Source organism: Bos mutus, chromosome 6, assembly GCF_027580195.1.
Source record: "Bos mutus isolate GX-2022 chromosome 6, NWIPB_WYAK_1.1, whole genome shotgun sequence".
NCBI lineage: Eukaryota > Metazoa > Chordata > Mammalia > Artiodactyla > Bovidae > Bos > Bos mutus.
The window spans coordinates 42,980,720-42,996,837 of NC_091622.1; the positions used below are offsets into that span (position 1 = coordinate 42,980,720).

Sequence of the window (16,118 nt, forward strand, 5' to 3'; positions counted from 1 at the left end):
ATGGAGGAAGGCATGGCAACACACACTCCAGTATTCTTGCCTGGATAATCCCATGGACAGAGAAGCCTGGTGGGCTACAGTCCAGGGGATCTCAAAGAGTTGAACACAGCTGAAGCGACTTAGCACGCATGCAGAGGAATAAACTAGGTGGAACTGAGAAACATAGGAAAAATAAATTGCACTTTTCCTTTACAATAAGAATTTCCATTACTGTTTGGTAAAAACAAAGCTGAGATAGAAGAAACAGAAAATAGAAGATTAGTATCACATTCCCTTATTATGACTTTCCTGATATGAGTGCTATAGGACTTCAGTGGGAGATCTAAAGCTAGGCTCTAAAAATAAAGATCAACTTTACGGAAAAGGCCAAATTTTAATTTGGCCTTGAAGAATGGGTAGAGTGGGAATAAGCAGAGGATGGGAGGCCAGGCTTTTCAGATGGTAGAAAATGGCTCAACAATAAGTCAGGTAACAGAATGCTTATAGATAACATTTGCAGACAGTGGGAGAGAGACAGCAGTCTGACACTGATGTAGGGGTTCAGGTGTGGGGGCCCCAACAACGTGTGGGTTCTATTTATGATGGGATAGCAACCTGTTGTGGCTACACTTTTCTTTCACACCCGAATACAATACTGTGATCTGTCTCAGCTGTGAGAAGCCTGCCCCCTTCCCTACCTCCTGAGGATTCCCAAGGTGAGGGCATTGATGTTCTCCATCCCTGCTCATGTGCCATGCATTCCCCACCTTCTTGATTCTGAATCTCCTTGAAAATTTTTGCTTTTGAAATTCATATTAATTTCTTTATCTCCTGAACTCTAGCTATCTACCTGGTAGATACAGCTCCAAGCTCTTCATTCCCAGAGGAGCCAATAATTCAAGATGGGATAGAATATAGCATATTCTAACTGAAGATTAGAGAAACAATACAGAGGTATTTGGTTGGGTGGGAGTATTACAGTAAAATGGGAAACATCCTAAAATTGATATTACACGTACCTATTTAAGTGTTTCAGCCAATTCTGCCCCAAGAAATTTCTTCCAGATCTTCTTTCTGCTCAGAATCCAGATGGCTATGATTTCCTGATGTCTGTGTGTAACTATGTGTGAGTGTGTGTGTATATATACACGTACATATATATTTATACACACAAAAAATGTGTGTCTCTATTTCCATCTTCTCCTAGTTCTAGAATATAGCACTACCCCTCAACTTCCAAAAGCAGTGGTGCACAAAAGCAAAATTCTTGACACTTGATAATGCAGAGTAATTTTGCTTTCTGTCTCCACTCCCACCCTGTACTAGTCTTGGGGGCCTAATTTTGCATAATCTAAAAATCCCACCAGTAAGTTTTTCTAAACAAAAGAGTGTCTACACCAGAGCTGAATTCTGCTGTTCCCCTCTAATGCAGAAAACAGCTGCAACCATTTCTATTTTTTAGTGATCTTTTTTTTTTTCCTGCTTGTTACATATTATTGAAGACTGATTAGCTAAGCAAATCATTTAGGTTCGGGAAGAAGTAAAACAAACACGGTGCTTGAGGATGACAAAGCTCATTTGAAGTAGGCTCCCGATAGTGCTTGGTTCATACGTGGAGAAAAAAACAGTCTTTGCTTTTCCTTTCTTTTTTTGATCTTTCCACCATATTCAACAAAATAAACTCAGCAAATAAAAAGAAAATCACTGTATGAAAACTAGACGATAGCACTCAAAGTGCAGAGTGGGAAAAACTGGCAATGCAGATAGCATGGCTCTTTATTTTCACAAAATATTTTGCCCTTCATTGGTGACCCTTTGCATCTGTTGCCTATGGTGCTGAGCCAGGGACATTAGGAGACTCAATGGGGATAATGTAACAGACTCCAGTTCCCTAATGGGAGAGAAGCCCTCGTTTATGCTGGTGTAAGTGCACATTCTAAAAACATACAAACCTGTTTGGATTTTCTGTGGCTTTTAGATTTCCCTAAAAATCACCAAACTACAATCTTCATCTTGGTAATTTCTGTTTATCTTTTGGAAATGTGTTGATACCAGTCTTTCTGAAAAGACAGGTCTGTGTGAGTAAATAGCTTGATTTGTCCTCTACTGGTCTCTGGTCAGAGCACTGGACTGTGAGGTTGGTTTAACAAATACCTAAGTATTTTGTTAATGCAGCTTCAAGGAAGTTTTTCTTTAATTCAGCTGCCAGATTAGGACCTGGATATAAATGCAAGAGCATAAAAAATTGAGCTGCCAGAAGGCACCATATAGAAGCAGGGTCACGAACCCAGAGAAATCACATGATGCCAACTCCATCTGCCCCTCTGTTTGTCACATGGATAAAATCTAAGTAAGATGAACCTGGCTGGCAGCCTTGATCAATGAAAGTAGAGCACAAACATCACAATCTGTTATGAGTTGGAGAGAAGTGGTGTGGGGTCAAAGCCAGTTTCCAAGAGAAGACCCTGCAATTCATGAGCTGATGCTGAATATTATGCCAGTGACCAGTTGATAGCTATGCGTTTTTCTTCTTCCCAGGTCCCCAAAACACAGAACTCATTGGAAACAGCTCTGTGGTCAAGAATGAACTTGGCATAAGAACTTTGGCCACCTGTTGCTCTCAAGGCATGGCCAAGGAGCCAAGATGGGGGGAAAGTCTAAATGCCGTGTACAGAAAAAGAACTTCACTACGTGCAGACGTAGTGAGTTGTAGTCAGTGTGCTTTGTCCATTTGTTGAAGCACAGTATCAATTATCCTTTAATGTCCTAAACAGTCCCTCTCCTTGGTGATGCCTATGTATATCAGCTGCTTGGCTACAACTGAAAATCTTTTGTTCTAGAGAAGGAAGTACTAACTTCTCTTGTCATTAAACATCTTGCTCTGCGTCTTGGTGCACACGACCCCATGATGGATGCACATGTAAATCCAAACTGCATGTCTTTTATGACTTGCATGCTGTTTCTCCAGCTTTTTTTTATACAGCATCCTCCTGCTTGCAATGAAAGAAGCATATTGGATTTTATATGGTTATAAAATCCCACATAAGACAAACTATACAAAAGGCTTTCTATGTAGCGTGGGACTCCACAATGCTTTTTTTCCCCCTGCCACTGCCACACCTTCTACCTCCCTATACTATTTCCTTCTTTTCTTCTCTGGTCTTGAGACCTCCTATTCAAAACATTGTGGAGCCTTCTACTTTGTTTCTGTCCATTTACTGATTGCTTTTATGAGTCAATGCCTGGGAGTTATTCTTTGACTATGAAGGAGCACACTGCTGAAGGTTTGTAATGACAACATCTGTTTGTCCCAAACAGATGTTAGAATAATCCCTTGGTATACACTTAGCATGCTGGTCAGTACCAATCAGCATTTATCCTGAGAGTAAGGATCCTCTGGTGTTCTGAGGGCTAAGATTGATATTGGATCATTTAAATTATAAACTACTCTGGATGATAAATATCATTTGGGGGTAAACATTTATAAAAACACTATAATACCAAACCCCATCCACTGAAGAACTCAACTTAGTTATCTGTATAGTGTTATAAATTATTTAGTGTGTAAAGCTACTGCTCACAGTGTGAAATTTATTCTAAAATAATATGCATAAGTTCTGCATTGCCTTGAGACTTGTTTGTTTACACAGTAAACCCAGATAAACATTCCACTACATTACATGCCATCCTTATTAACAGTAGTCAACTATTCCAAAAGGTTTTTTTGAGTTTAAGTTAATCCATCGTTAATCATGACCTTCAAATGAAAACTTGGCTTCAGTGTTATTTTCAAAAGAAAACTCCAATATCAGCCATGCTTAGCCAGTGCCAGAATGCTTACAACATGATCAACAAGTTGCACATGTACCCTTATGAGCAGTCAAAGGGTTATAATTTAGAAGCCAGGCTGGGAATGTACTATTACGTGAATGTAATTCAAGATGCCCAGGCAATATGAAGCCCATGTCATCCTAAACTTTACACTCAGGAAAAACAACTTTCAGAAGGAAGTGAAGCTTGAGCAGAAACCTACATGCAAGAAAGGCACCAGTCATACAAATATCTGGAGAAGAGAACAAGAGGCATAAGAAACAGCAAGTATGAAATAATGAATGTGGGAATGTGCATGAAAATAGGAAGAAGGTCAATGTTGCTGGAGCAGAGTCAGCTGGGGAGAAGATGGAAGAAAATGAGGTCAGGAAGGTAGCCCAAGGCAAGATCACAGCCTTATAGACCATTAAAAACCATTTGAATTTTATTCTAAATGTGAGAAGCCCAAAAACTAAAGCCAAAGGAATGAGGAGCAATTATCAAAATAATGCAATAATTGTTTCAATGTAAGAAGTATAAGCTCTTTAAAAAATAGGAACCTAGAGAAGGAAATGCCTAATGTTTATTAGGATGCCAAAAAGAGTAAAACTGTTTTTTGATTTAGAAGTACTTGGCTGAGAAGGGAGAAAAGGCGATTCAGATAGAAGTGGCATTTCTTTGCAGAGAGAGAAATATGCATAAAAGTGGAGGAGGGGAAATACGATACATTGAAAAATAGTTTATTTGGTTGGTATATGAAAGGAAGTGGCAGGAGATGAGGATAGCATTAGATCTTCAAGGTCTTTGCATGTCACCCAAAGGAATTTGGACTTTAACCAGTGGGCTAGGAAGCCACTGAAATATTTTAAGCCAGGAAGTGATGCAACATGATCATAGTTTTATTTTGGAATAACAAATCTGTCAGTAGTGTGAAGAATTAATTGAAGTCCAGAGGAGTGTCTGAGGTCAAAACTACCAGCTGGGTAACTTGAAATAATCCATATGAGTAAGAAGAGATGAACTAGTGTCGTGACAGTAAAGAGAAATATACTGGGGAATTATTGAGATGGTAGAGTCTCACAATTATTTGGATGAGCAGAAAAACTGACAGTCATCAAGGATAACTTCTTGGCTTGTGGTTTCAGGAATTTGGTCAATGGTGATATCATTACCCTGGAGAAACAAGTGTGAGACTAAAACATCATCTCAGATTTAATTTTAAAAATGCAATTTGTCAAATAGAAGAGGTCCCCAATGGACAAAAGACCTAAAGAAGGTAAGAGGATACAGATATATGAACATAGGTGTGACTGTTAGCTTTGGCAAAGAATGAAGGACAACTTACCTATAAAGGAGAAAAAGATAGAATAGTTGACGAGAACATGGATAAATTATGAGATGGAAGGGAAAAACAAGCTGAGAGAGTTCACTCAACATTACCCTCTCTCCTCTGCTTTCTCACAATCTCCTTTAAAGGTAGATATAGATAGATAAGTAGACATGAATAATGTAACTTTATATGTTTAACAACTTAATGTGTATGTATATGTACATATACACACTAATTGTGAGAAAGGCTTCATGGAAGATACTAATATGTAAAGCTGAGTGAAGTGAAAGTCACTCAGTCGTGTCTGACTCTTTGTGACCCCATGGATCATACAGTCCATGGAATTCTCTAGACCAGAATACTGGAGTGGGTAGCCTTTCCCTTCTCCAGGGTATCTTCCAAACCAAGGGATTGAACCCAGATTCTCCACATTGCAGGTGGATTCTTTACCAGCTGAGCCACAAGGGAAGCCCTTCTATATAAGCTGAAGCAGACCTAAAAGGATTAGTAGGCTTTACTTAGGTCAAGAACATCAGAAACAATGCTGAAATTTCAATATTGGGTGACAAAAGTATAGCGTCAACATTTGAAGCTGAGGAAAAAATCTGGGCACTATTTTGGGCACTAGCTTGTTGGTAGGAGACAGAACAATGATTAATTTCATTCCCAACATGCTGATTTAAGGTGATGAAACCAAAGGGTGTATGCTCATTCTAATTGAAATTACATGATTGGAGCACAAATGGGTGGTCTGAGCAAAATGGATAAGTCAGAAAAAAAGATATGTCTGTAAAGTTAGTGGTTAATGCAGTCGAGTTACATTGGTAGCAAAAAGTGAAAATGATAAAGGAGAAACCCTTGGACAATGCTTGCTGTAGTCAGCAAAGAGAAAGGATCAAAGAGGGATCTGTGCTTGTCTATAGTCTCCAGGATCTCATCCCTCCAAAGCCTCTTATACTGGTTCTGAACTGGTTAATTACTTGATAAGGGGAAACCTCTCCTAAAAGGCAGGTGTTTTACCCCTAAATAATTCCCTAATAAGAACTGATGAAAACGGGATGGAAAATGCCTGCTTATAGAGAGTGTGATCAGAACATCACTAGAAAGATCCGTGCAGGACAATTAAAATGTGAAATAAAAATAGAGATTTTGCATAGCTTAGATGAAGACAAAAGACATCTTAGATAACTCCTGGAGACTGAGGCCATCAACATTTGCAAGTTGCTGAATTTTGAAAGAAAAACAAGACAGGAAAATGACCCTCAATGGGAGAAAACGCACTATGTACACATAGATGTCTACCCCATCATAGATAAACTGGCAGCGTTAACAGCAATTTTTTGCTCAGAATTTTCTCCAGAGTTTAAGGACTGTGCATTCTAGAAAAAGAACTAACCAGCATTCAGAGATGCCAACATGCTGATATCCAATTTTCTTTCTCTCTCTCTCTTACCCCAATGCTACCAAGTCTCTGCTAGTCTCTGACAATACAGATCTAGGTTCTTGGAATGTGATTTTGCCTGGGATAACTACCCTTGAGGAAGAGGACTGCCTCATTCCCCAATGTGATGGTTGTGGGGCCAGTGCTGTGAAAACTCATGTGTCCCATTAATTCTCTGTAATCTTTAAAGGTTAGAAACATCAGAGCCTTGGAAATAAGTTAACACATCTTCTGAGACTCTGAAGAAACTACACAGATCTTTTTGAAAGACAGTCCAGGTTACAGCTGCTTCTGAAACCTCCATGCCACCAGGTTGAAAATATCTCTGACTGAAAACCATGCAGAATATGAAACTGTGGAAAACAAAATTCTTTGAACTTTAAATGCACAAAGAAAAAGAATTAGATTTTTTCTTTAACTTTTAACTTACAAAGTGCTGCTTTATTTGTAGCTTTATTTCTTTCCAAAATTTTTATTGTAATGAAGTGGGGCTTAAATTCAAATTGAGATAATTCTGTTCATGCTATAATTCTATTACACATTTTACTCTTGGAATATCTTACTGGAGTTATTTAATTCATTGATGAATTTATGATATACTGCATTGAATGATGTGACTGGCCAAAATAGAGAAACAGAACAAGAAGTGAATTTTCAGCTCTGGTTAAAGACTGAATTTTAAAAAAAGAAAAAGATTGATCTTAAAGTTAATTATGTGTATAGGTGTGTGTGTGCTCAGTAGCTCAACCATGTCTGACTCTTTGCAACCCTATGGACTATAGCCCATCTGGCTCCTCTGTCCATGGAATTTTCAGGCAAGAATACTGGAGTGGGTTGCCATTTCCTACGCCAGGGGATCTTTCCAACCCAGGGATTGAACCTGAGTCTCTTGCATCTCCTGCATTGGCAAGTAGATTCTTTACCACTAAGCTACCTGGGAAGTCTCAAAATTTGATTATATAACATATAATTCTGACCAGTTTCATACATTTATGTGGACAATCTCAACTGCACACAGTTGGCCCAAGGACAAAACATGAAAGAGTTCCAGTTGCCATTGAAGTAGCAACTTTATGGGTGCAAGAGCTGAGTAATGCTGATAGAGGCCAAATTGCTCCTATGCAGCCGCAAGTCAGTCACATCTTTAATTGACAGAAAGCTAAAGAGTTAAACTCGGTGGGTAAAGAAAACAAAAAGATGGGGAATTTTAGAGAAGAGCCTATCCTGTCCTTCTTACCAAGGAGATGTGGTGAGCAGATTAATGTCCCCTTTCTCCCAAAGGTATCTATAAACTAATCTTCAGAACCTAAGTATGTTACATCACAAGGCAAAAAAGGACTTTTCAGATGTGATTCCGTTTAGGATCTGAGAGGGAAAGACCACTCTGAATTATTCAGGTGAGCCCGACATAACCACAAGAGCCCTTGGCTCAAAAAGGGGTGTAGAAAGGTCAGTGTCAGAGTCAGAAAATAGATGTGATGGAGAAGCAGAGGCCTGGGTGAGGAAGTTGTTGGCTGGGGGCTACGAGTTAAGGGATGCAATTAGCTACTTAGAAGAGTAACAAGAAGAAAAAAGAGAGCTTCCAGAAGGAATATAGCCCTGCTGACACCTTGATTTTAGTCCCATGGCATTCATTTTAGACCTGTTACCTCCAGATATGTAAGATAAATGTCTGTTGTTCAAGCTACTAAGTCTGTGGTGCTTTGGCATATTATATTAGCAAGCGGAAAGGAATACAGAAGGTTTTACCTATATCTGTGGACTACTTTTAGCATTGCTCATATTTCCTGAGAGGAGAAATCCCTCCCTAGATTTGTATATTTAGGAAGTTAAAACAGAAATGTTTAGGCTTAGCTCTTCTGTTTCTCTTCTAGTAAGTGTTCCTGCACAAGCTCCTCTTTGGTATTCCAGGCGTGCATCTTATCTGTGTACTTGGGTGGCCTGTCCTTATTCATGATGGACTGTGGTTTCATGACCGAGTCTTTGATATCTGGAGCTCAGTGAACAGAACTGTTCAGCTCTCACACTTAGTCGTTATCAATAATTAAAGTACTATCTTGATATCAACCTGGCATTTCTTTCTGGTTTTTCATTTTTAAAATCAAGGTGAGGAAGTGGGCTATGATTCACTGGGCCTTGAATTCCCAATAAACACAAAAGAGTCGGTGGCAAAACATATACAACATTGTGGGAAATGTTGGAAGACTAAAGAAAGTCTGTTGGATTTGGTAATGAAGTTTCTTTAACATAATACAAACTTATCACCTTCAACCTGAAGAACAGCATCGCTGTAAGTGCTAGAAGCACTTACATTGATGTCAGAAGACACAAGTATCATCTTATGCTGCTATTACATAGCATTATTCTCGAGATTTTAGCCAACTCTATTAAAGAACAAAAATAAATTAGAAGTATAGAAATTACAAAATGAAATCATTTTTATAATGAAAATCTATAAAAACTGAAACTATTACAATTTGCTGATCATATAATTAAGTACCTAAAAAAAAAAAACAAGGGAAAAATTAAAATGATTAAAAACAATTGATATTTTGAAATTTTAGATTTTATATATTTGCAATCATATCTTGTGTATTATATATGTCATTTCATTCCAACAATTATACTATTTTTTCTTAATTGCATTGCCTAGGAACTTAGTACAATATTGAATAATAATGATCAAAGAGTTTTTGTCATATTCCTAACTTAAATAGCCAGTAAGTATGACATTGTTATGTTTTTTTAGGAATACTCTTCATGAGGTAAAGGATGTTTACTTCTATGTAACTGTGTTCAATGGGTTGTGTACACTTCTGGATGTTATTTATTACCCGTGTAAGCAGATTATTGAAGCTATAAGTATGACTGGTCTCTGTACATATTTCCATTAGCTGTTCTTGCCTGATTTTGATATTATGAGTTACACCAGTTCATAAAATGTTTTCCTTCTTCCCTAGTCTCTGAAATATTTTATTTAAAAAGATGATTTTTTTTTTACTTAATTTTTTAGGTAAAAAGAGCCTATGATCATATTTGAACTTAGAGATTGGGGTAGTAACATTTCTATTACAAGTCAATTTCATTATTATGTCTACTGTATCTTAAATTACTTATTCACATTTTTATTTCTTTGTACTTCTGATTTAGACTTTGGACAAATTCTTCAATAATTCATTTCAATCACATTTTATTTCTTTAAATTTCTCTTGAACAGTATCATACTAGAATTGATGTAGAATATTGAGATTTTAAATTTTCAATGAACATATTTCCATTTCTATAATTTTATGTATACCTATTCACAGTTCACTTGTGCTCTAATATGTTATTTTTTCTTTAGACGTATTTTTGTTTTATTTCCTTGAGGCTCTTACATTACTTATATTTAAGGTATTTTGAGAGTGCTTTTTATTTTCATTTTTAGAAGGGATTTTAATTCCTGATTTTTTTTTTCTAGTTTCAAACAAAATCCTTTAAAAACTTTTGAATTTCCAACCTTATCAAATATGACACCCTTATAACTACCCCTCTGTCTCTACTTAGCCTTCCCTTTACACCAGGTCCATAGGTTCATTTACTCATATTCCTGTAGCTCCAGTCAAACAAATGGTGTCGTGTCCAAGTCTTTGAAACTCTGTCCCATGGTGCTGCCCAGTTACGGAGACAGCGAGGAGCTTGATCAAGGTTTTGGCTGTTAGACTGTTTGCTTCTGCTCCAAACATGGTGCTTATAGCTAAGACTCACAGTCCCACTAATTTTTTAATTTCAATTCTTCAGCGAAGATGCAAACTACAGGCAAACAATTTTAAGCAGTGTGACTTGCTCTATTCTCTAAAACAAATGGAAGTCCATCTTTCTGCCGTTTCAGCATTCTCTGGTACCTTGAGGCCAGCCGAAGCATTAGTCTTTTCTCATTATAGACCTTTGCTGAAGGGGTATTTAATTTTTAAGAATGGCTATATATTTTTATAATGTATAATACAAATAATTAATTAATAAAGGAAATTTTGAAAATGTAAGCGTATTTTTGATATTGACTTCAAATATGTTTTCAAAAAAGATGTTTAATTTTGTAGTTAATTCACTTTTTTTTGCCTTTTATTTCAAATTGCATCATTTCTCCCTTTACTGTCATAATTGACACATCAAAATTAGTCTTTATAAAGACAAGCACTGTTGTGGTTGTATACTTTACATATGAATGTGTCTATGTTTTCCTTCTTTTACTTTCAACTACTCAGAACAGCTGAATTTAGGCATGTCTCTTTAAATCATTATATGATTACATTTTGTTTTATTATTCAATCTGAAAATCCTTACGTTTCACAGCAGTATTGGTATATTTATATTTTATGTAATATAGGTATATTTGGTTTAAATCTGCCATTTTAGTATTTATATATATAAATGTATGAAGTATATATAAAAAATGATATTTATGAATGAAAGATTATATTTTCTAAATGCATAAATTTCATTGTATATTATATAAAATAATTTTATATTATATATGTATTTAAACATTTATATATAGACACTATATATATATACAGATATAAAAATATACATGTATACATATATCTTTATAATTTTCTATTATTTAGTGTTATTTTATTGAAATTATAGTACAAATCCTTATGTTAATACAGTCTAATATAAATTAGTACTTTTACCACTTCCAGAATAATGTAAATGCTTTAAAATATTTTAACTCCATTTCTCCCCTTCTTGATCTATAGGCAGAAACTGTCATTCTATGTATAAAATCCAACAATATTTACTTTATTGCCTTAAATATTCAAAGTCCATTTGTATCTAGAAATACTTATACTCATTTTATTTGTTTTTGTTTATCCTGGGATAATTTTCTTCCCGATTGACTTTCAGTATTTTCTTTCCTGGATGATGAAGGCAGCCAATTCTTTGGCTTGTTTGTCTGAAAATATATATCAAACACTGACTATTGAATTTTAGATCCGCAGCTATTTTCTCTTTCCTATGGCTTCTTTTAAGATTTTTTGTTTGGTTTTCAACAATTTTACTGTAATATGCCTGAGTGTTTTGCTTGTGTGTATGAGTGTGTGAATGTGTGGTTTTTGTTTTTTCATATTCATCCTCTTTGAGGGTTGTAATTCTTCTACCATTTATATGTAATATCTTTTGTAAGATTCTTGGCCCTTTGTCATCAAACATGCTTCTACTTTAATCTCTTTCTCATTTCCTTTTGATATTCCAATTACATGTATGTTAGGTTTTTCACTTTCCTCTCCATATTTTCTCTATCTTTCATCCATTTATCTCTTCCCAGTTCAATTTGTATATTTTCTTGCAACAGGCCTTCCAGTTTATTAATTTTTTCATCAGCTGTCATTTCTCAAAACATCTACTAAGTTCACATTTTAATTATTTTATTTTCAGTCCTATAATTTTTATTTTGTTTTCAATTATATCTTTATTTTCCTAAAGTAGATCTCTATCTTGTTATATATTTACTTGAACTTAGAAATTATAGATATATTTGTCTCTGCTAATAATTTCGATTTGTGCATCTCACATGGATCTACTTCCATTTCTCATTTTATTCTTTTCAGTTTTCAGTGAATTATTGTTTTTCAATATAATATATTATATTTTGTTGGAGAAGGAAATGGCAACCCACTCGGTATTCTTGTCTGGAAAAATCCATGGACAGAGGAGCCTGGCAGGCTGCAGTCCATGGGGTTGCAAAGAGTTGGACATGACTGAGCCACTATCACTCATTACTCTCTCATATTATATTTAGTTATCACTATTGCATAAAAATTATAGTAAAAATGATTTTTGGATTAAATTATATTTTTCCTAATAGGATTTACATTTTCTTCTTCCTAGCAGTATATTGGGTTTCCCAGGAGTCGCTAGTGGTAAAGAACCCAAGAGACACAGGTTTGATTCCTGGGTTGTGAAGATCCCCTGAAGGAGGAAATGTTACCCCACTCCAGCATTCTTGCCTGGGAAATCCCATGAACAGAGGAGCCTGGACTACAGTCCATGGGGTCCAAAAGAGTTGGACACAACTAAGTATCTGAGCACAGCCTCTATATTAGGTGTAAATCACCTTAACTCAATTAGTAATTGAAGTGATTAGAAATCTGGCTTTAGTTTTGATGATTACTCTATTTCTAGGATTTAGCCAGTCTTCTCGGCCTTTGACCATCATATGGCTTTCAGAATTGGTGATAAATCAAGGAGGAAAATGCTCCCAAATCTTTATTCACCTTTCTGAGCTTTGCTTATTTTAAAATTTTTGATCCTGAAAATTCTCACTGCCTTGATAAGCTTGTCAGGGGAAGCACACTGATTGAAACCGCCCACCCTGGCCAGGCACCATAGTAACCATTTGCATGAGTTGTTTTATGACAGGAGATCCTGATAAGGAACACGGAACTCATAAGCCACCACCAACTGGAAGAGTTCGGGAAAGGTCGAAAGGAGACACCCCGTGTCCGTCCACTTTCCAGAATCCCTCTCTCTAGCATCCATCTTGGCTGAGCAATGCGTGCGCCACCAGGAAAGACTCTGAATTAGAATGATTGGCCAAAGACCACCCAGAAACTAATCCCATCACCATAAAACCCGAGACTGCGAGCCATGTGGCAGAGCAGTTTTCCTGGGTTCCCTCACCCTACTGCTCTCCACCCAGAGAGCAAATCTCTCCACCCAAATCTCTTGCTTTGTCAGCACATGTGTCTCCTCGGATAATTCATTTCTGGGTGTTAGACCAGAGCCCAGTTTTGGGCCCTGGAAGGGGTCCACCTTCCTGCAACAAGCTTGCTAGTAATTTCAAAGTGATTTTTTACATAAATAATTCACACAGTTTTATTGTTTATCAATAGGAGAGTTGGTTCAGAACAATATTCCCTCATTTTTGGAAAGAGAATGCTTAAAACTTTTGTGTGGAGTCTCATTTTACCTTCAAATTCATAAAATATTTTTACTATTTGCAAATAATATCTATGCATACCTACGTTTGTGTGTTTGTGTAACTCTGCAACCCTATGGACTATAGCCTGCCACGCTCCTCTGCCCATGGGATTCTCCAGGCAAGAATACTAGAGTTGGTTGCCATTTCCTACTCCAGGAGTTCTTTCTGACCCAAGTGTCAACCCCAAATCTCCTGTATTGCAGGCAGATTCTTACCACTGAGCCACCAGGGAAGCCCATATGTAGGTATATGTACATGTTTATATATATATATATATACACACACACATATACATATATATATACATATGCTCTTTATATAGTAACATTAATGACTAGAAAGATGCTACCATTTAATCCTGTGGCTTCCCTTCCTCACAAATACATTGATACATATCTCCAGGAATCAAAATATCCAGTTTCCTGAAGTCGGTAAATTAAATGAAGAGTTAAGTGAGCGATGAGTGTGTTTATCTCAAAGTGTTGCATACCAGTTTTGTAGTTTGAACCTGAGTACTATAGAAATGATAATGGATTAGATTAAATTATCCTTTGTAAATATTACCTTTCCACGTCTTTTGTTATGCTCATTAACTCAGTTGTCTACTACTACCTAATTATTCACATCTTAGGACTGACTCAGGGAGGAAAGAAGATCCAGAATTCACAGAGGCTGGAAGAGAGAAACAGAATATAAATAAAATTGTATTCAATTAAACTATATGCCATGATAAATGACATTAGAGAGTTGTAGACTCTTGCAAGATATAATCTACTTCATTTGACATAATTTATGAAATTAATTTAGCACTAGATGTTGGCACATGAATAACAGTGTCATTTATTGCATGCTTAGAAGTTCCCTCTGAAAATGAAAGAGAAAACTGGGCAAAACAAATGATCTAATGTGGTATTTTCCAAAATGTAAGTCAGGTGTTTCCAAAGAATGGAATTAAATAATATTAAATCACAGAAGAAAGAGTTACTCCTTTTTGAATTTTTTTCCAATACTGATTATCTCAAGAAAAAAATCTTGGTTTAATTTTTGTCATCTGAATCTAACTGCCAGTCCCTCCTCTTAACAAAGAAAGTGCAGACTTCCAGCTCTGAGCATTTGGCAGGCTGAAGTATCTAGCTAAAAATTAATGGCATTGACCTTTCCTGTTTTGTTTTTATTGCATTTGTCTGTTATGTTACATTTTATTTATCACAAGTAGTACAAGTTTTCCTTTGGTGGCAGTGTTGTTGTTGTTGTTGTTGTTTCACTTTTAAAGATAGTATGTTAGGTAAAAAGTGAATGGATAGAATATTAATAGATTGAATTATATAAAATTATCAGTATTCAACCATTTGTGAGACATGAAAATGTCAATATTATGTCACTCAAACTAATATAATATTATAGGTATTATAATACTATAATATATAAACTATATTTATACTATAAAAAGGTTTATAATTATAAACCTGTTATACTATAAGTAAGAAACAATTTGTGACAATGTCATGGGAATGTCTGAAATCTGGGAATACCAAAATCATAATGAGTCCTAGCAGTGGACAAGAAGAGCTTCTTTTGACCTCTTCTTCATGCGTTCAAATAATTTTTTAACAAGAAGAGTAATGCTCACTTTGATTCTAGCCTTGGAGCCAGCAATGACCCATATACTTTCATTCTCTAATCTAGCATATTAATTCAGCAGATATTAAAAAGAACTAGCCAAATTAGAGGTTGCACTTTGTGCCATGAGCCATGAGCCCAAACACGACTTCAATAGATAATTGGCTGGCATATCCAAAACTTTGAGATTATTGAGTGAGTGTTACTTTATAATACAAAAGGTATAATATCCTAATTAAAACCACCATGTGAACTATGCAAAGACCAGAGAAAAAATAAATTTGTTAGCAAAATTTATCATCATCAATTATCAAACTTCCACAAGCAAAAGCCTATTTCTATTATAAATTCATCTGCTTAGTCTTATTGTTAGATGAGTTATGTCAAGAAGTTGTAGAACTTCTTGATTCAACAACCAAAAAGCCTGGCGCAGAATACAAATGGAAATAATTCAGAGCTATCAATATATAATCTCTGAAAGTGAGAATTCAGTGCTAAAATTCAAAAAGTAATGAGATTAAAAATAAAATTATAAATGCATTCCAAAAACATGAGAAAATGAAAAGGGAAGAGAACTTGAGAAGAAGTTTCCTACCAGGGAAATAATTAACTCTTCTATCAATAGACCATCTTTTCTTGTCCATAGAATTCACCCTGTCCTTTCACCCATGGCCATGAAAATTGATGCAGTGTTACATATACATTTTAAATGTAAAATGAAGGAAGAAAATAAATAACCAAGGCCACAGTTTCCAAACCAACAGGAAAGAGAAAATGGAACATCATAAAACTATACAAGCAAAGAGAAAAAATCAATAAAATTCAGTGCAGCACATCTTCTCGCTTACTTCTGAGCACACAAAGTCTGCTCATCTGGAATGCACCAGGGGTATGGTATGCGTTATGAATCTTTCAAGTTTTCAGAAATATGATCTATCATTAGAAGCACTGAAAAATACCAGTTGGCTTCA

General features: G+C 35.9%; 1 long non-coding RNA gene across 7 annotated transcripts in view; it reads left to right on the forward strand.

The window, feature by feature from the left end:
• The first annotated feature begins 3,919 nt into the window (after nucleotides 1-3,919).
• Nucleotides 3,920-16,118, forward strand: part of LOC138988219 (uncharacterized) — a 67,060-nt gene continuing 54,861 nt past the window's right edge. For 5 of the 7 annotated variants that reach the window (XR_011464484.1, XR_011464485.1, XR_011464487.1 and 2 more), the window contains exons 1-2: nucleotides 3,920-4,077; nucleotides 4,935-5,065. This is a non-coding gene — a long non-coding RNA (uncharacterized lncRNA). Of the gene's footprint in view, nucleotides 4,078-4,934; nucleotides 5,066-6,750; nucleotides 8,632-16,118 lie in introns of those variants that run through there. The other 2 variants (XR_011464488.1, XR_011464482.1) reach the window with 2 other exon arrangements.